The 21,534-nt window shown below is 40.3% G+C and overlaps 1 protein-coding gene across 1 annotated transcript in view; it reads right to left on the bottom strand.

The window, feature by feature from the left end:
• Positions 1-21,534, bottom strand: part of PDE3A (phosphodiesterase 3A) — a 342,193-nt gene that overhangs the window by 271,528 nt on the left and 49,131 nt on the right. The window lies entirely within an intron of this gene.

Raw genomic sequence — 21,534 nt, 5'->3', positions numbered from 1 at the left:
TAAACTCTTGAAAGGGCCTACAGGGACAACTGTAAGCCAGCTTGCCAATATAGCTTGATATTTGACATCCATCACCCATTCACACCACCTTCTCAGTCTCTCATTCATCACTCTGAAGGGATGTATGCAGTAGGGGGATGGAGAACTTTCTAAGCTATTTCTGAAAAAAAAAAATAGAGGGTAATAATAGCTAGCATCAGACTTCTCATCAACAGCCTGTCTGTCCTGCTACAGGACAATGAAATGGCATCTTCAAAAATCACATAAAATTCCATTTTATTGACATAGTTGAAAATTCACAAAGCTGTACAAGTGACCAGCAGATACGCCCAGAGTACTAGTGTAGGGAGCCAACAGAGCCAAACTCTCAGTTTTGGGACCATGGGCAATATTCAACTTGAGCTTCTAATGGGATTCACATAGAGGACCACCCCTCCTCCCCACAACAAGCATCTCTGAGTCAGTGCATCTTGGGGCAGGGGGTTTTGGGGTGAAGCCCAAGAGTTCCTTTATTTTACTGACTGCCAGGTGATGCTAATACTAAATGTCAGGGATAACACCTTGAAAAACCCTGGGGTAGGATATGTTCTGAATCTTTCTGAGTCACTTTTATGACCTGTCTGGCTCCTATTTAAATTTATAATCCCCGCTTTAAATCTCCCATTGACATATTTTTCCCAATTAAGCAGTAGTTCTCATTTTGAATAGCACAACTTTCACAGCTAAGGGGAATCACCAAAATATTTGCTTCCATGGTACAATAGGAGCCTTTTTGTTTGTTCAAAGCATTCTTATTAAGACAAAGGATAAGGTCATTATTAAGAATACCACTACTCTACTTGGGGCTGATGTGGCGAGGTAGCCTCTACCTGCACTACCAGCATCCCATACGTGCACTGGACCCATCCTGTCTGCTCTACTTCCCAGCCAGCTCCCTGCTTATGACCTGGGAAAGCAGCAGAGTCCTTGGGCTCCTGCACGTACATGCAACACCTGGGGGAAGCTCCAGACTCCTGGCCTTGGATTACCTCAGCTCTCGCTATTTCAGTCACTCGGGGAATGAATCAATGGTTTGAAGAGCTCTCACTCCTCCCTATCTCTCTATAAATCTGCCTTTCAAATAAAAATGAATCTTTTTAAAAATAAAACTGTGCTGCTTAATCTGTTTTATGTATCCTCTTCTATGGTCTATTTGTGTGCCCTCAAACATACATACCGACAGATCAACCCCTCAAATGATAATAGGTGCTGACAGGCGAGACACTGGGATATAATAGGTGGTACTATATGGGGAGTTTGTAATGTGTTTAGATTGTGACAACAAAGCTATGGGAATAGGATTGCTATTTTTATGAAAGTAGCTCAGGGAAGCTTGTTTACCCTGTAACCACGTGGGGACAGAGCTATAAGCTGTCATCTGAGGAATGAACTCTCCTGGACACTGAATCAAACAGTGGCTGAGCTTACACTTCCAAGCTTCCAGAACTGTAAGAAACATGAGTTTATTCTTTTTTAAGTTCCTTAATAGCCCCAGACAAAGGCAGCCTGCTAATTTTCATTTATGTAAAACTGCCTTTGGGGAACTTCAAAAATGTTGTGGAAAATGAGTATGATGGAAAAGCAATGCATGGATTTAAAAAAATATATATTGTGTTAACATAAATTCTTTTCATTCCACTTTTCCACACATTTTTGGAAATGCCCTTATATGGTCTCCTCTGCAGATTCTCCTGGATTCCTGGCCTTGGTGATCCTGTTCCTAGCAAGTTGGTGACAAACTATATTTATCTATTTCTCAACTTCCTTATCCGGAAAAATGAGGATGGAACACAAGTTGCACCTTTGCCATTGGCAACACTGGTGAGGCTTCAGCGGAAGCCCTGTCAGCTCTTAGCTGAATACTCGTTAGCCATCATGGGAATTGTGAAGTTAGTGATTTTGGATAAGATCATCTCTGGGTTTTGGACATTTTAGCAAATGTGCGTTTTTAATGACTATAATAACAGTACCAAGTGTTATTGAATTTATTTTGAATAAGAAAATGTCTGGGTCTCTTAGTTTGCCTGAGGCACTTTTAACACATAAGTGAGTTATTCCAATAATGTGGGAAACGCTAGTATTGCATAACAAGTATAAATCTATAAAGAATCAGGAAAAAATAGGAAATAGCAGAAATAACAAACAGAGGTTGGCACAAAGGAATAAAAATAAAGTTGGTGATGGCCATTTTGTTTTATGGAGGCCAAACCCTACGAACAGCCAAATTCCTCTCCATTTTACTGCTGCTGGCAGGAAGGGAGTTCAAAGAAAAAAAACCTGCCAACTAACCTCTTAGCTGACAGGGCCACATTCAAAATGCTGAAAAGGACTCTGAAGTATCTGAGTCCAAAATCACGCAGAAACAGGAATTCCACTATAGTTTTTATGTCTTATCTTTTCAAGGCCGCGATTGAAACCAGCAGTTTTTTGGCTGGATTTGTAGCACAGTGGGTCAAGCTATCACCTCCAACATCAGCATTTTATCTGGGTGCCAGCCTGAGTTCCCAGGTGCTCCTCTTGCAATCCGGCTCCCTGTTAATAACAGCCTGGGAAACACAGCTTTGGGCCCCCGTCGCCAACACGGTAGACCCAAACGAACTTCCTGGCTTTGGCCGGCTCCAAGCCCGGGTCATTGCAGCCATCTGGGAATACAGCAATGGATGGAACATTTCCTTCTCTCCTTCCACAGTGATATTATTGGAGCATTCCTTTCCTTCAAAGTACTTTATATTTCAATATGAATATATTGTTTTTCAGGTGTTACATTTGGCTGCCAAAGGACACTTTGCAGAACAAAAGAAATCATAATGAAGGACATGTTTTGTTCATTTTCTCATATTGCTATATTTAGAAAAACTAGATTTAACTTAATTCAGTAAAATATTTGTGATTAACATTTGGTTGTTATAGGATCTGGGTTCTGTGGTAGGATAACTGCTATATTAGAAACACTTTTTTTCCCCTAGGCCTAATTAGTATGTGTGAGGATCATTTAAAAAGCTCATGGAAAATGAAATGAAAAAATAAGTTTGCTTTGGTGCCAAAAAAAAAAAAAAAAAAAGGAACCCAGGCAAGTATAAAATCTTTGAAAAGTTCTCGGAAGGTGCATAATATGACAAAACAACTCATGAATTAAAACATTTTATACATCTATGCAACAAAACACTCTTAATTTTGACTGTTGGAAAATGTAGAAAAAGCACCTTGGAATCAGCTTATGATTCATTTATACAACTATGAGAAATTTTGAGGAAGTTAATGGTTTATTTCTCCTCATTCTTAAGTATGATTATAAATATCACACTTTTCAATTAGAAACAATAAAATCAGCAAACAGCACACACGCATACCAGCTGAGGTGTTGAAAGACCTGGATTGCAGGCTTGGTTCTAGCACTCAAAAATGTGTAACCTTAATAAGTCACCTGTCCTCTAGACTTCTTTGTTATCTCAGAATGAAGTGAACATTTCAGAAAGATTTAAAAGACACATGAAGTGTAAAATTTTGACATGAGGAGAACTGAAAATATGCAAAGTTAGTTGTAAAATAACATAAACTATCATTTCTAAAAATGTGACAAATCTACTTGTTAAAAAGAAAAAAGTTAAGACTCCCATTTGCAGTTCCAACAAAGCTGAGTTATTTTCAGAGAAAAGCAGATGAGGAAAGCATTGAGCAAGTTGTAGTTACTTCACCACTTAAAATAGTGGCAGGTCCTGATTGAATTCCAGGTTCCTGGATTCTGCCTGGTTGTTGCAGGCATTTGGGGAATAAGCAAGTAGATGAAAGATATCCTATCATCTTTCACATAAAATAAAAACTAAATTACAGTGGGTTAAACTGTTGTCTGCAGAGCCAGAATCCCAGACGAGCACCGATTTGAGTCCCAGCTGTTCCATTCCCATCCAGCTCCCTGCTAATGTTCCTGGGAAAGAAGCAGGAGATGGCTCAACTGCTTGGGACTCTGCATCCATATGGCAGACCTGGGAGAAGTTTCTGGTCCCTGGCTTCAGCCTGGCCCAAATCGTTATGGCTATCTGGGAAGTGAATCAGAGGATGGAAAAAAAATCTCTGTCTTCCCCCTGCCCCCAACCTGCAAATAAATAAATATTTAATGAAATAAAATAAAGTAAAATGAAATTACAGAAATTTAAAGTAAGGGATAGGGCTGAGATTATGGGGAGGGTGGGAAAACCATGCAGTCCTTCCCTTCAGAAATCAGCAAATATAATTCTGGGTTGATAAAGCGTGCAAGATCAATGCTCCGAGCTCGGTTTGCTCTGGTAGCCACAGGAACATATTGAATTAATCCCTGGCAGTGTGACGCAGGTCATTCCGTGGGGATTCCTCCACTTGTTCATGCTTCAAAATCAGGACTCTCAGATACAATTTCAAACTGCCTGCCACTGCCACTTGGTGGGCTTCCAGAAGATTAAATAGGATACAGATCCACATTGTGCACGTTACACAATGTTTTATTTTCAGAAAATTTTCAAATACATACGAAGGAATATTGTTAAAGCAATTTGAACAACAGGCTGAATGATGATAAAATGATGTGTAAGCATGTCTGCACTGATGGTAAACAATAACTGGTACTACTTAATTCAAGAAGGTCACTTGGGCTCACACACTCCCCTGGCTGACCATGTTCAAGCATCCAGTTAAAGCCTTAGTCCAAACAGCAAATCAGGAAATGCAGGAAGTTGCCCTAAAGACACCAGCGTTCCTCTAGGAGCATCAAGCAAGCCAACATAGCCTCCTGATGAGTCACAGAGACTTTCAAAGGCATTGCACCTGCTGAGTCATAGAGTCCTGGTTGTGGAGAAAGCTGTTTGATAGTGTCAGACGGCCTGGTTGAGTCAAAGCAGGTCACCAAATGTGGTAGAAATTACTACCAGGCTCTACAGGGTATTGCTGAGACAGTGCTCTTCTCCCAGATCTCTGCATCCTTGTTTTTTGATTAATAGATAGTACATAGGTGAAACTTTAAAAAGGCAGTTTGGTAATTTCTGTCTTTGGAAAAGCAAATTTATAAATTCATATTTTTTACATATTCCAATTACTCTGACATCTTATTTTCTGCTATTTATTTATAAAACTCATGTTTGTCTGTATCAATATTGAGTGGAATCTATATATTCCATCCAGCAAACTATTGGAAACTGGGTATTCTAGTAAGTGTCTTGTTATTGGAATAGTCAATTTGATGAAAAGCTATCTTCTTCCCTATTTAGTTAAGTACCAAAGATTTTATTTCCATACACATTCCTTAGATCTTATCTAACATGTATTAAAAGACATCTGTATTTTGTGCGTGAGTATCCTGTGGGGTATAAATTTGTATTTTTCCCAAAGACAAATTAGGATATAAATTTACTAAATGCTAATAAAATGAGCAGGCTTCTTTTTGGAAGATAGTGATCTCAGATAAGGAAATGGCAGCCCTCTACCGTGACTGTCTCCTACCACTGTCCCTTTTTGGACACTGTCATTTCCTTACTTGAAATAGTTAGGCCACAGAAGGAAAAGTGAGGAAGGGGAAAGGAAAGGCTGCTTCTGTAGGGAGGGGAGGCTCAGAAGACGGAGACTTTCTAGTTTTTCTTATGATTTTGCTATACATTCTCAGTAAGATTTTCAGCGTCCCATTTATTCCAGAAAAAATAAATGCATTACATGAGAAACTTACATTTTTAACCATCTGGTTAAAAGAGTCTAAAATATTCTCACTATGATCTGCTACAATTCTGCTACAAAGTACCTTCTACTTCTGTGACTCCTGTAGGTGTCTGCAGCAATACATCCAGCGGGAAACAGTGAAAGGATTTTAATCACAAATAAGACATTCAGAGTATGTTAAGTACAATGAAATTGTTATAAGTTCAGTTAAAATGTTAAACATATTAGGTGCAAGTGAAAACGGTCTTCACAATGGGGAAAGTACAACTGCAGCGTGCACAGCACGTGCTGGAGAACTGAAAGACCCGGAACATGACAGAGAAGTCACCTTTACAGCAATGCAGTCAACTGTTCTGTTCCATGTCACCTGGAGACTGAGCGTAAGAGACTGAGGAGTCAAAGACACTGTGGCTGAGAATGCCCAGCACCGAGATAACACCGAATCTAGTTTTAAGGAACCCAGTGACCCCAAGGATGATATAATTTTTTTTTTAATTGTAACGTAAAATTCCAAAATAAAGGGCCTGGCACCATAGCCTAGTCTAAATCATCATCTTGCATTTGCTGAGATCCCATATGGGCACAGATTCATGTCCCGGCTTCTCCACTTCCCATTGCATTCCCTGCTTGTGGCCTGGGAAAGCAGTAGAGGTTGGCCCAAAGCCTGGGGACCCAAGTGGGAGACCTGGAAGAAGCTCCTGGCTCCTGGTTTCAGATGGGCTCAGCTCTGGCCATTGTGGCCACTTTGGGAGTGAACCAGCAGACAGAAGATCTTTCTCTCTCTCTCTATCCTTCTCTCTGTGTATCTGCTTTTCCAATCAGAAAATAAATAAAATAAATGTTTTAAAATTTCAAAATGAAAATTACAAAAACAAAATAATCCAACCAAAGGTGTCTACAGTAATCTACAAGCAATAGGAGAGACTCTGAAAACATAGGAATTACAACTAACAGCTAATCCATTTACACAGCAACAAAAAACACAATAAAGGTTTTAAATGAGAAGAGAACGTCAGTATCACTCTAGAATGGTTTTCTCAGAGAAACATTTCCAGGGTGACAGTGATATGAATGGAATACGATGTAAACAAAAGTTGTGAAATTGAGTGCTAATGCACACTGCCCAGGTCACTTCCTGGGAATGTGCGTTGGGAAGGCAGAAAGTATTCGAGAAGGATTATAGATGCGGAGGCCAGGGAGCAAAGAAAATGGAACCATGTGAGAGAAGCTGACCCAACATGGATGCTAGACCACAGAGACAGCGTCCGATGACCGAATCCAACAGACAAAATAGAACCAAAAGGCTGGGAGGTATGAATGTATAGCACAGACAAGCCACATCCCAACTACAAGTAAATTTAATTTCAGCAAATGGAAACAGACTAAAGTTTCTAGCAAAAAGGCAAAGATAGGACAGACTAAAATGTTCAGCTACTTTATTTTACTTTGTCATATCCTGAAAGAGGCATTAAAATCAGAAAAATGAAACTATCCAACTGTGGAATTAGGCCTGTATAACTTTGGAATTAGCCTTAACTGTTTAACTTGAGTAACGGAAGAAGTTCTCTGTCCCCAGGAAGTAGCCCACAGTCATTTTGCTTTGAATTTTTTCTTTTCATTGATGCTGGGGAATTTGGGATTCTTTCCAATTTTCAGTTGCATGATGTGAAATCATTATGCATGTGACTGGGAAAGTACATTATATTTAGATTCTCTCCTATGCTATTTGCCTTTTATAAAAATTTCTATGTATCAACAAGCTGAATTCTTTTTTCTAAGATTTATTTATTTATTTATTGTGAAGTCAGATATATAAAGAGGAGGAGAGACAGAACTGCTGGGATTAGAACCGGCGGCCATATGGGATCCAGCATGTTCAAGGTGAGTACTTTAGCCACTAGGTCACCACGCCGGGCCCAATCAATTGAATTCTAAATGAACATGTATTTATAACATTTTTAAATACATGAAAACCAGTAGATAAACTTATATTTAAAAATTAGTACATCAGATAATATATCTGTTCAGATATCGAACAGATTAGAAAAAAGATTAGTAAGGACTGAGATATGTAAAATGCAAAGTTATAAAAATTACATACATATATATAATTATTTAAACCTCAAAACCATAAAATAAGGATTTTTTTTTAGGACACACAAAACATACATTGATCAAGTACTGTATATTAAAGCAAGCAGAGTAGATTTGAAAGAATGAATATTTTAGAGAACATGTTGTGTTTTCAAAAAAGGTTAGGCTTGGGCCCAGCATGAAGGCCTAGCAGCTGAAGTCCTCATCTTGGATGCGCCAAGATCCCATATGGGTGACAGTTCTGATCCTGGTGGCCCCACATCCCATCCAGCTCCCTGTTTGTCACCTGGGAAAGCAGCTGAGGATGGCCCAAAGCCTTGGGACCTTGCACCAGTGTGGGAGACCCACAGCGGGCACCTGGCTCCTGGCTTTGGATCAGTTCAGCTCTGAATTATGTGGCCACTTGGGGAGTGAACCAGTGGATGGGAAGATCTTCCTCTCTGTCTATCTAACTTTCCAATAAAAATAAAATAAAAAATTTAAAGAAAAATGCTAGGTTTTGGCCTGGTGCCATAGCCTAGTGGCAAAAGTCCCTGCCTTGCATTTGCTGGGATCTCATATGAGCACGGTTCATAACCTGGTGGCTTCTCTTTTATTCCTGCTCCCTATTTTGGCCTGGGAATCCAGTCGAGGACGGCCCAAAGCCTTGGGATCCTGCACCCACATGGGGGACCTGGAAGAATCTCCTGGCTCCTGGCTTTGGGTCGCTGCAGCTCTACCTGTTAGGGCCACTTGCGGAGTGAAACAGTAGATGTAAGATCTTTCTGTTTCTCCTCCTTTCTGTAAATTTGCCTTTCCAATAAAAATAAACAAATCTTTAAAAAAAAACTGATAGATGGGCTAGTGGCCCAAGTGGACCAGGCTGCTGTTGGGGATGCCCACTTCCCACACGTGATCACCTTTGATTCCTCCCTCTTCTTCCAATCCAGCTTCCTGCAAGTGATGGAGACCCAGTAGTGTTTAGCTGTCCTTGGTGGTAAGCCAGCCTTGTGTTCACATTTTTTTAAATGAGTAAATTGTCTTTAGCCATGAGCATCTCATTAAAGTCTCATCCCAGAACTTTATTTAATAGCAATGGATATGGGAAATGATCACTATTGAATTAGGCAGCTATTACTGAACAGAAACACTGTTTCAAATGTCCAAGTTTTCCATTGTTCCTCCCCAGTCCCCCCTTCCCCCCACCCCTACCGCCTTGGGAAATGTAAGTAGGCTTCAAAAAGTTTTGGAAAGCAGCACTCAGTGAGATTTATGTTGATACAAAAGAATGGAAACTCATACACGGTTTTGCTATTAATATGTATGTCTATGACCTTTTTCAAGATCCTATCACACAGCATTTCCTGCTTTATCGTGATGCACCTTCAACTTCCTCCATGCCAGAAATCTGCTCCCTGCTTTCTATAAGGTTAGGACAATCAGTCTCACAGCACTGCCTTGAGAGAATTCCTCCGCTTCCTATTACACCAGCAGACCAAAGCTTAGAGGAATTTGCTTGGTACGTGGTCATTGCTTGATCACATCATTGCTCCTCACAGCTTTCATCCGACTCACCTGGACTGAGGTGCACTGGTGGAAATGAAGAGCATGAGGCTTAGCCATCAGAGAATGGGCAGGATTCAGGGATGGTTGGGTCTAGGTGGAAAGCATGTGGTAAGCAAAGATAACTGAAGGCCCTGACTTGTTTGATCTTTGCTATAATTGGAGCTAAAGAGATTCCCTGAAGCTAAATTGATGAAAAACATAGTGAATTCTTTGCAGACAGGCTGAGATTCAGGTACCTATAGAACACTCAGCTAGAGTTCACTTGAGTTAAACAAAAGTATGCCGTGGTCCACATAGAAATTACAGTGCAGGTGTTTGGCCTAGTGATAACGATGCTCGTGTCCCATATTGAAGTGTCTGGGTTTCAGCCCTTTGAGCCCTGGTTCTAGCTGCTGATGGAGCTAAAGGGACTGGATTCCTGGGAGACACGGTTGATTTCTTGAATCCTGACCCCAGCCTTATCCACTCCCAGCAGTGGGAGGCTCGTGAATAATAAAGCAGTTTGAGAGGAATTTTCTCTTCTTCCCTTCACTTCTCTTCCCTTCCCTTGCCTCTCTCTCTTTCTTAATTTTACTTTATTTTTTATTTTAATTTGGCTGTAGGTTTGCTGCAACCTGAGTTGCTTTTACATTGTGAGAGCAGTAACAAGTTTCACTGGATTCAGAAATTTTCAGAGTACTGCAACTTCTATTAGAGATCATTTTTTAAGAAGGGTATAAAAGAGGAATAGAAGAAGCCCTACTCATGTCTCTCTTTTCTCACTCTTGAGTGACTATCTTTTTTTTTTTCTGGTATATATTTTCTGTGATATTGTTTTGATGAGCAGAATCCCTACAAAAGTTTCCATGATTTTTTTCAGATAAAGAAAACACTCCATTTGAATTTATCTGATAATCAGAAACAGTATGTTTGCAAGAAAGAACATATAAAAGATTAAAATGTGACTTAATTTGGGCTCTAGATAAACTTTCAGGAACTTCAAGGCATTAAATATGGTTTTTAAATTAAATAAAAATGTTAAAACTTCTTGACTTACGCCACTATGCCATATGTGCTAATCCCTTTTAATTGTCCCCAGCCAGACATCAATTTTTTAAAAAGGAATTTTAAAAAAGGAAAGATGGAAAATTCTTAAGTAGGCTAGGTAATAATCAGCTTGCAAATGGCTCATTAATGTCACCAAAGGGAAAGGGAAGCCTGCAGTAAGAACTGCATGCTAACAGGCTTCCTTTACTTCATCCCACACACTTCAACCCAAATTGCTCACATTTCTTCACAGAAATGTCACCAAATGTCTATGCAAGCTAATTTTCATGAAAAGTTTGAGTAGCTCTACCAGGAAGCAGTCTCTCTTTCCTGTGCACTCACAGGACTGCCTCCAGGACTCCAGTGTCTTAGTTCATTGTGTACTCCCGTAGTAAAGTACCTGAGGCTGGGCAATTTACACAGAACAGACATTTTTTTTTCATGGTTCAGAAGGCTGGACAATTCAAGATCAAGGTACGGGGCATGTTTCGTGTCTGGTGAGGGCTCTCTGCTTCCAGGAGAACACTCTGATGTTGCATCTGCTTGAGGGAAAGCTGTTCCTGCCATATCAGGCGGGAAAGGATGCTAAAAGACAGCCAAACTGCCTCCTGGAAGCTCCCCTGCAGAAGCATGTATCTGGATGGAACATCTCCTGCAAGTCGACGCTTCCAAACACTGTTGACATTGGAGATTAAGTTTCTGACAGGTGGATTTTGGGCAACACATTCAGATTTCAGTAGGTGATGGAAGGACAGCTAATCTGGTGCTTTTAATATACAATGATCAATTAAACCATGCCTATTAGTTGACTAGCATAAAAGATAATCAGAGTGTTTGGACCCTGAAATATTAAAGAAATTTCAAAAATGCTCACTTTTCTGTATCTATATTGCTTTGAAATTAATGTCCATCTCTCAATGATTAGATTTATGCAGGGCATGTTCAAAATAACTACAGATAGTCTTAATCGAATCATAAAATACAAGCTCAGAGTGCCATGCCTCTGTGCCTTCTGAGGCTTGTTACAACAATGAGCTTTCCTCAGAGTATGAGTAATGTTGGAGTGAAGATGATATTTTATACATAAGGACACCAGAAACCAATGCAGGAGAGTCATTTATCATTGGTTCTAGAGCTTATACAGTCACAAGAGCCAGGATGACAGCCCTCCGCCCCACCTTCCTCCAGGTTCACAGCATCCTTGACCAGCAGCCTCGTTCAGAGTATATTTTCATCAGGGTTGCAGAAACTGTGAGAGGTAAGATTTACCATTAAGTGCTGATGACACCATCGCATATTCCCATTTGTTAATTCTAGGAAAGCCAAGTGTTTCTACATGGATTGAAAATGTGAGGAAAATGCAAACTACATGTAGCTTCCAAAAGAATGTTCTTGGACATAAAAACACACCACAGTGCTGGCCCATTACAAAGAGGTTCCACAAAGATGAGACATTTGACAAATGAAGAGTTTGCGGGGACTCAGTGAGCACCTGGAAATGAAGAACACTGACTTTTTACGTGATTCTACTGTACTGTCTATGGCCATCACCTTCTGTGGACTGAGGCATTTATGATGAGAACCGTAAGTGTCTTCCTTATCCATAGAGCCAACAAAAATAACAGGTGTAATAAAGCACTTATTCTGGCACTTCTTTGCAGCTATTTCCATTTCCAAGCAGGTTTCAAGAGCCATTGGCATAGAGATCAAGTTCATCTATTCACCATGATAAACTCAGGACCAGGCGGAATCCCCCAGGCATGGTGTGTATTCCTTAAAATTGTACTAAATGCCCCTAAATCAAGAGTGGATCCATGTCACATAGGAACAGGAATTACAGATGACTGTACTCTCCTTTGTCCTGTTGGAACAGATCTAAACATTAAGCTTTTTTTTTCCTCTTTCGCTTGAAATTTAGTGTGGTGAGTAACCTATACCCAGAAGTTTAAAGACTAACTCAGCAGGCAAATATTTCATCATCTTTCTATGCATAAATGCTGTAGGAGTCTCCGCTCACTATATTGACTTTTTAAAAATATTTATTATTTATTTTTATTGGAAACTCAGACATTCAGAGAAGAGGAGAGACAGAGAAAGATGTTCCTTCTGCTGGTTTATTCCCAAAGCAGCCAAAATGGCTGGAGCTATGCCAATCCGAAGCCAGGAGCCAGGAACTTCCTCCCACGTGGGGGCAGGGTTTCAAGGCTTTGGGCTGTCCTCGACTGATTTCCCAAGCCACAAGCAGGGAGCTGGACGGGAAGCAGAGATGCCGGGATTAGAATTAGCATCCAAATGGGATACTGGTGCGTGCAAGGCAAGGACCTAGGCCACTAGGTTACCACACTGGATCCTATTTTGTTTTTTAAAAAGCAACTGAAATGCATCTCAACTCTGGCTCATATCTTTTTATTATTATTATTATTGTTAATAACATTGTATTATGTAATACAGTTTTATGGGTGCTTGGATTTCCCCCGCTCTTCCCCACAACCCTCCCCCCATGGTGCATAGCCGCAGTTCAAGTTCAGTTGAGATTCCTTCATTGCAAGCACATCTTGTGCGCCTAGTTCAGTACCACCCTCTTGGAAGTGATTATCACCGTTAACCACAAGAGTTGTGCTTTATTATTATTGTTGTCATTTTTGGATAACTACCCTACTTAGAACATTGTGTGAAAAAAGAAATCATACAGGACAGAGTTCACTCAAGAAGCTTTTAGGCCTGTTGGTAGTCACTGCAGATGAGGTTCAAGTTAACAGAAAAGTGAGGCAGCAATTTTAGGGAAAATACCAGACATTATACTTTAAGTGTCCCAGTTCTGCTACTTTTAAGAATTGAGATATACTTTGTTTAATCTTAGTTGACTGCTATTTCCTTAACTCAAACACATACTTCTGAATGTGAATTAATTTTGTAAACCGTAGGATTTATATCAATGCTGTGTTTTACTTTGAGATACCATGCTGGTGAAAGCATGATTTACTCAATGAACACGATGGCAGTCAGAGGCAAGAGCACACAGATTGTAGCATCAGAACACATTTTCACTGAAGTATATTTGAGGCCCACTGAAACCTTAAATTATTTTAGGCAAGTAATGGAAAAGCATTTGCTTTGATTATGCTAATGAACAAAGTTTCTCTCTCTCACTAAGTTAATGGTATAGCTGTCATACATTGGCACTAGTTGAGACAATATTTTGATTGACAACATGGTTTTAAATCCAGCATCATGAAAGATTTATTTTCCTCTCCAGAGACATCTTTGCTAATTTCAGCAGGGAGCATGGTGCAGCCATGCGATCAGCAAACTTGGATGGAGTATGCCCAGCGATTAATTGAATCTGAGCCCAGAACTGCCACCAGATATCACCATTCCGAGTCACAGTCATCAGGAGAGGGAATGCTTCTGAACAGGTCACCTGTTTCCCTACCGAGAAAGTTCTATTTATAGTTTTTTCTGATTAATATTGTTTTGGTTGAAAATTTGAACTAACTAAACTGCCAAAGGTAAAAAAAGAATTTTCCTTTTCCTGTACAATTGTCAATCCCCTTATAACTTCTCATCATTTATATATTTTTATTATCTATGAACAGAAGTTTGCTGTCCAATTGTTACCATTTCTCAAACAGTAATGTTATTTTATCCCACTACTGCTTATCACATAAATTTATTATTTTACAAAAGGCACAGCAGGTTAAGGCAACATTTGTAATAGCAGCATCTCATATCAGAGTACCACTTCAAATCTGAGGTGCTCCACTTCCAATGCAGTTTCCTGTTTATGCACATGGGAAAACGGCAGAAGGTGGCCCAAGTACTTGGGTCCTGCCTCTCACAGTGTGAAGCGTGGATGGAGTTCAAGGCACCTGAGCTTGACATGAACCAGCCAACCTTGTGGTGCATGGGGTAAACTGCCCCCTGGGTGCTAGTGTATCCTCTTGGAGTGTATAGCATTAAGTCACATCTCAACTTCTGACCCAGCTTTCTGCCAGAGTGTCTGGGAAGGCAGCAGATAGCCCAAGGATGTGGTGTCCCTATCATTCATAGTGGAGACGTGTGGAGTTCTGGGCTCTGATGCAGACTGGCCCAGTCTCATCTGTTAGGATTACTCAGTGAATAAACCATAGTGGACAGCTCCTCTTTCCCTTTAACCAATGGATGGAAAATTTCTCTCCCTTCTCTGTCTTTCTGTCTCTCTCTCTCCCTCTCTCAGCTAGAAGAACTTGCCTAGAAAATGTAAGAGAAAGTATAGACTTCTGATAAAGTTTTGTTTGTTTGAAGAGCATAGCAATGTACTGGAATGATATGGAGAGCAAGAACAGAACATACAGAGAAAATGATAGAAAGCATTTTTACTAAATCTCTTAATTTTTTCAAAAGAAGAACTTCTCTTAATCTCTAACATTTAATTACAGATAGTCAGCACAAATAGTTAGTTCTTTACCTAAAAATTTTGAAAGTGCAGAAACTCAATTTATCTCAGACAGGCAGAGTATCTCATTCTGAAAGTAGTTGTTATCCGCACAAGTGACTAGCCTACTGTTATTTTGGAAGGAGGGTCTTTTGTTTTGGTTTTCCTCATGTGGTTGAAAAGAGCAAAAGTTCTGGGGGTTGATAGGCCTGGAATGGGCTCCTGTTCCACTCTATCAGATATATGTATTCTTGAACAATGACCTGATCCTTTCTTTATCAAGAAAACAGAGACACTAGTGAATACCTTTTTCAAAGATTCAAATGAGTCAATATACCCAGTAATGACTGCGAAGTACCCAGGACGTATGCTACATTCATTATGATTTAAGAGTTCTCCTTTTGAAGTAACCTTTGCTACTATAAGTCACTCACTTTGTAGAGTGGGTAGCTGACGCATAATCCATTTTACCTGAACTAATATGGGAACCTGTAACTAGAAGGGGGATGATAAGAGCTAAGTGATCCATTACATACAGCATTACAGTGGGAGAGTGGGGAAACTGATATTTTAGGACAAAAGTACAGTAATGAGAATAATTGCAACAAGACACATCTCATTCCACAGGTGCAACTGTAGACCACCGTGGACTGGCTTTCATGACAGTTGCTTCTCACAGTTCAGCGTCACCTGGTTCTTGGTGATCACTGGCTCCCTAGTTCACAGATAGCTCTCTTCAGGCTGCCTTGCCACCTGCTGTAGAGAAAGACTCATCGTCCCTTTAGAAGAATCCTGATCCCAGCAGGACACTCTGTTCTCATCCAAAGGGATTGCCTCCTCAAGTCTCCATGTCACAAATCCCACTGCACTGGAGACTAAATGTCAGCATTTAAATCATATGGCACATACATTCACTATGTAAGAAGCTTAAGAACTTAGGTGAGGTATCTGATGAATTTGTAGCTCCGGAAGTCAGAGGACAGAAAATAGTGTCATGGTTAATACTGTTTTCAGCACCTGGCAATATGGAAGGTAAATACAAGTTTAGGAAACTGCAGACAAATCTTCACAAAGAAATCAAAGTAAGCAGGAGTGGGCACAACGTTAGAGAGTTGTATAGGTGAAAAAAGATGGTACCCCAAGCAGCATCAATAAATAACAAAATTAAGAAACTTTTTCTGACTAAAGTCTAGTTAAAAATTTGCCATAATAATGAGTCCAAATAAGGCTATGCTTGATTCACTTATTGAAAACTAATAAGATGACATCAAAGACATTTTTTTAAGACTGGACAGAATGACCCAGTTAATACAAACTTCAGCTCTCCCACTGAATTCTGATATTTTCAAAGGACTCACAGTAACTCAAGAGAGAGAAGCATAAGAAAAAATATTTACTTCATATATTTGTTTTACATATATTTAGATATGTGCTTATTTATGTCTAAACAGGCATATATACAAATGAATGATGTATATATATTTAACTAATTTATTTGAAAGACAAAATGACATAAACAAAAAGCATGTCTGTCTTCTGGTTCACTCCCCAAATTTCAGTGACAGCCAGTGCTGAGGCAGACTAAAGCCAGGAGCCAGAAATTTCATCTACGTTTTCCATGTAGGTGGCAGAATCTAAGTATTTGGGCCATCACCTGCTATCTCTCAGGAGAATTGGCAAGAAGCTGAAAGCTGCATCGGAAAAACAAACAAAATGGTGGGACTTGTTCTTGAGAATCTGGATATGACTTGCAGGCATTGTGTCACCTTAACCTTCTACACTGTAACATTCACCCCAGGACAGTGTATCCTGAACAGAACTGTGGCTACAAATGCATGAAGCCAACCAGAAATGAACAAAGAAGAAGACAATCATTTTAATAATTTGTTAGCAAAAGATATCATGGATCATGGCTAAGAGGACATCTTCACATCTTTTTTTTTTCTGAATATAAAGTATCCTTGTGTTTCCCTCTTTATATAAGCAAGAAATAGGCTGAGAATGATTCTACTCCCCTGTCCAATTAGGACTAACCCCTCCTGTTCACTTCCTGTGCAGCCAGCAGGAGGATGAGGAAGGCAGAAAAAACACACAGTCAAATGTCACCAGAAGAAAATGACGAGGTTCTCCCTGGGAAGAGAACTGACATAATCTAGGAATACGCCCATTGTTGGGACCCACAGTAACTTCAGAAGCAGGCATATCAGACTAGGAGGAGAATTTCAATGGATTTATTGCTGAATCTAAATTATGATAGTGCAGAGGCTGTATACATGACCCCTTTTACATGTGAGACTCATTACATTCAGAGTCTGCTTGTGGAAACTCATAAACATGCAAGCAGACTCCTCTCAAGGCACCACCCATGTAGATACTGCTACCAGATGGAAAGCTGAGATGAATAAAGTGGTCCCTGTATGTGGCATCATCTAGCATTAATGCAAGTCATGGAAAAGCTGGTAGTAAATGAATGCTTTTTACATTGTGCTACATTCATGAGCTAGTCTACATTGATGGAGATATGGAATAGTCTCTAATGTGGACTTTTTACTATTATTGGAGTGGGGGTGGAGGGCAAGGGAGATACCATCTGCTGGTTCACTCACCAGATTTCCACAATGGCTGGGGCAGGATCAGAAGCCAGGGACTCATCCCAGCTCTCCTACATGGACCAAGAACCCAACCTCTTCATCTGTCACTATGGTCTATTAGTAACGCTACCAGTACACGCTTAAGTCAGAACTCAGAGCCAGGGTGTGCACGCAAATTCTTGTTTCAGGGCAGGAAACAGACTTCTCAACCAGTATCTTAGCTGCTAAGCCAAACACCCTCCACTCTTTCTGGTTGTAACTTAAAGTAGTTGAGTACATTGTTAACTGACCACATTTTATTTTTCTGAAGTGCAGCTTCAGAAATATGGTCACAGTACTCAAAAACATTTCCATAGCTATCCCTTACTTTCTAAATCATGGATACACTTCTCAGTCTTGCATTTTAGACCCTTCATCATGATGCCATTAATGTTGGTTTTAATTTTATAGCATCATTTGCCTTTAATAATTTATAACATAATGTGAACTTTAATCATTAGCATGACTGCATGTAACTGCCACAAAGGTAGGTGAGTGTAATAGGTGGTGTCTCCTACCCTAGAGCACACAGAAATTTCCTATACCAGAATCTTGAGCTAAAGGTTTCTTAAAATAAATTCTTTTAATTAGGGAGAAAGAATGGGGGAGGAAGAGGAAGGCAGGGAAAGAGAGAGGGAGGAAGGGAAGAAGCAATGGGGAGATGAACCTTCCATCTATATGTCTATTCCTCAAATGCACACAACAGCCCTGAACTCCTGGAACTCCATCTGGGTCTCCCACATGAGCCAGGCTGAAGCCAGGCTCCTAGAATTCCATCCAGGTCTCCCACATGGGTCAGACTGAAGCCAGGCTAGTGGAACTCCATCTGGGTCTCCCACATAGGTCAGGCTGAAGCCAGGCTCCTGCAACTCCATCCAGGTCTCCCATATGGGTCAGGCTGAAGCCAGGTTGGTGGAACTCCATCCAGGTCTCCCACACAGGTAGCAGGGACATGAATGCTACAGCCTTCCAAGATGAGCATTAGGAGTAAATTAGAAGCTGGACCAGAAGTTGAGGAGCTGTGATTCTAACCAGGCACTCGTATGTAACACATATCTGTGCCCAGTTGGTGACTTAATCCATGCACAACAGTACTCAGCTTAAAATGAAAGGATTTTTTCTCGTGAAATTTTGTTAAAAATCCTAGAAATAATGACATCACTTGATCTTCTCTGTCCAATTGGATCCTCCTAGATGGTCTTTCCTGCCTTATGAGTCCAAGTTTTCCATCCTGTCCCTGGTGGTACTCACTAGAGATGTCAAACCCAGCTGTGCTACTGGACTTCTGCCTTTGGAAACACGCCCTGCCCCTGTATTGACATCGTGGCATCCATCCATTTATGGCTACTGGTCTTTGTTCTCAGATTTCCTTTTGGCAACCATGCTATTCCTCTGGCTTTGGCCATTCCTGACATTAGTTTCATGCTCCTCAGTGCCATCTGTCACTCAGTCATCCTCTCCTCCCTTTTTGGCTTGAGCCCTGGTGACCCAGGTTTCTACCTTCAGATGGGGGTTGGGAAAACCTTCCCGTGGGAGTAGGCGGGAAGTGCTTACATTGGGCCATCTGCTGCAACCAAACCTGTTCGTTCTTCCAGTTTAATGGCTGCTTTTGCTTTACTTCTTCCCACTGGCTTTTTGAAGAATAAGAAGATCCTATCTGCCCTGTGTTTTCCTTAAATGTGATGTTTTGCGTATGTGTGAAGCTTTCTTTCTGTAACTCCTCTGGACAAAGGAAATAAACTTTCTGCACTCATAATACACCTGTTTCTTCTACCACATATCCATTTCATCATTTTATAATTCCAAGCCAAGCAAATGCTTCATTTGTCACTGTGGCTCTGCTCAAATGCCACTGTGTCTCTTTGACGTTCTCCCCCTTCTCAGCAGGAGAAAACAATTCTGTGCCCTGTTTCCTTGACATTCACAGCAAAGAAAAGTTCCTCAATGCCAGGGATAGCTGTTATTCTTCTTTGTACTCTCTACACTAAGCTCAGTACCTGAAACATAATAAGTTGCCAGTAAGGTTCTGTGAAACTTCACTGCTATGTACATTATTTTGTTTGAGCCTTATAATGACAGATAAGGGAAAAATGGATAGTATTATCTTCATAAAAAGGGGAAACTGAGATGGAGTGATTAATGGAGTAGTTTCCAAACAGATTAAATTTAATCGACTTACTACTATTTATTCATACCTTCTCTGTTCTTCCATTTTTTTAACCCCCATCTTTTCCATTCTCCTCTGAATGCCAGAGGTTCCAAGCCAAATAAACCACAGTTTTAAAGGAATTCTCAAATTAAAACACAAAATTAAATATATAACAAGGTTTGATTAGTGCTTTGGTAGAAGAAATCTTATAAATCTATAAGAACACACAGAGGAATATGTACCCAAATTACATGAGAGAAAGATCTGGAAATCTTTTTTACATGAAATAAATCTAAAATTCAATATTGGAAAGTATGTAGGAACAAATGAATAAACAGGGGAAAGAAAATTTCAGTCCCAAAGACCTCTTGAGCAAAGCTGTGGAACTGTGAGCAGACACAGGCAAACAGACATGGCATGGAGAGTGGACACACTTGTTGGCAGGGAATGGTTTGTAAATAACAATCTGGTGCCTCACCAAAATTACTCAACCCTTATTTGATTTCCCTATTCTCTAAAAGCTTTCCATAGTTCTCCAGTAAAAAGGATGATGGATGCTTCTGATATGTAGCAAGCATTTACCACATGGTAGAAACTGTTCTAAACATACTGCAACTATTTAGGCTCAATTAAACACTTCCAAACAGAGGAGACCACTAACTAGTCTTCAATGGAATCTCCTAAAAGCCAACTCCACCAGTTCCTATTCCTCACTTCACTTTCTTTTACTTTACTGAGGCATTCATTCTGTCAACAATCTCAGACTTTACATCCTCATCCTCCTGGTTTTCAGACCACCAGACATTTATCAATTTTGCTTTGCCAGGTAGATATATGCTCCCATAGAGGCATCTCAACAAAGTTCTGACAGATATGTGTATTTGTCTGTACTGGACTGTGATGGATATTCAGTGTGTCTTCTCTATCAAATTTTAAGTCACTTACAGGCACTGACCAATTGAAATGGTTATGCACTTGGTAAAGTCAGCGTATGATAATAATTGCTTGCCTAACCTTACAAATATTCAGTTCACACACCTGTGCTGATTTATGTATGGACTGAAGGAATAGGTGTTGGGCAGCTGTTTGTGTCAGGCACTTGTCAATGCTGTGCAAACTGTACAGGGCAAACTAGACAAAATTTTCAGCTTCTGTACTTACACAGGCTTAAAAAAATGAACCCGATACATGAAATAGATACTGACTAGCAGGCTAAATGTATACATATAAAGTAGGAGGCCATATGCACATGAATCATTAAGCCAGGGTTGTGGTAATAAAACAAAGCAGAAATTTGTAGTCTTTGCATACATGTGAAATCATGAAATGAGGGCAGTGGGAGATGTTCAGTTAGCAGTTAACACACTAGTTAGGATGCCTAATTCACACATTAGACATTAGGTCAAGCACTGGCTCCTGTTCCTGACTCAGCTCTCTGCTGATGCAGGCCTCTGGGAGGCAGAAGTAACAGCTCCTGCAGCTGGATCTGAACCACCTTCACCAGGGATTGGGTTTGAGCTCTGCGCTCAACACTTCAGGCCAGCCCAGCTGTTAGGATAAATTGGGGAGTAAACCACTACGTGCGAGCTCTGTCTGTTTTGCCTTTCTCTTTCTCAAACACTAAAAACAACAAAACAAAAATAACTTGTGAAATGCTCCCACAGTAAGCATCTATGCCTCTGATCAATGCTCATAAGCGTGCTAGACAGTGGTCTGACACTAAAAGGAAACTGCAACAGTTCCTACTTTTATTCTTGGCTAAAAATTCTCATGTTGCCCACCCTTACAAGGAATGACACAGAGCTTCACATAATAATTTTCTTTCCAGAAGAACCGAGAGCTTGTTTTCTTACACAGACTCTCACATTCTCAGGTGTCTTGACTTCCCCCATTTCTGTTTCCACATGCCATGCTTAGCTTCTGGTCATTCGTATTTTCCCCTGCCCACTAAAAACAAT

This window comes from Ochotona curzoniae, unplaced genomic scaffold, assembly GCF_017591425.1.
Source record: "Ochotona curzoniae isolate NIBS_2020 unplaced genomic scaffold, NIBS_Ocur_1.0 contig_1482, whole genome shotgun sequence".
NCBI lineage: Eukaryota > Metazoa > Chordata > Mammalia > Lagomorpha > Ochotonidae > Ochotona > Ochotona curzoniae.
Note: the sequence above shows the minus strand (reverse complement) of the source record. Positions and strands in the feature narration are given on the sequence as shown.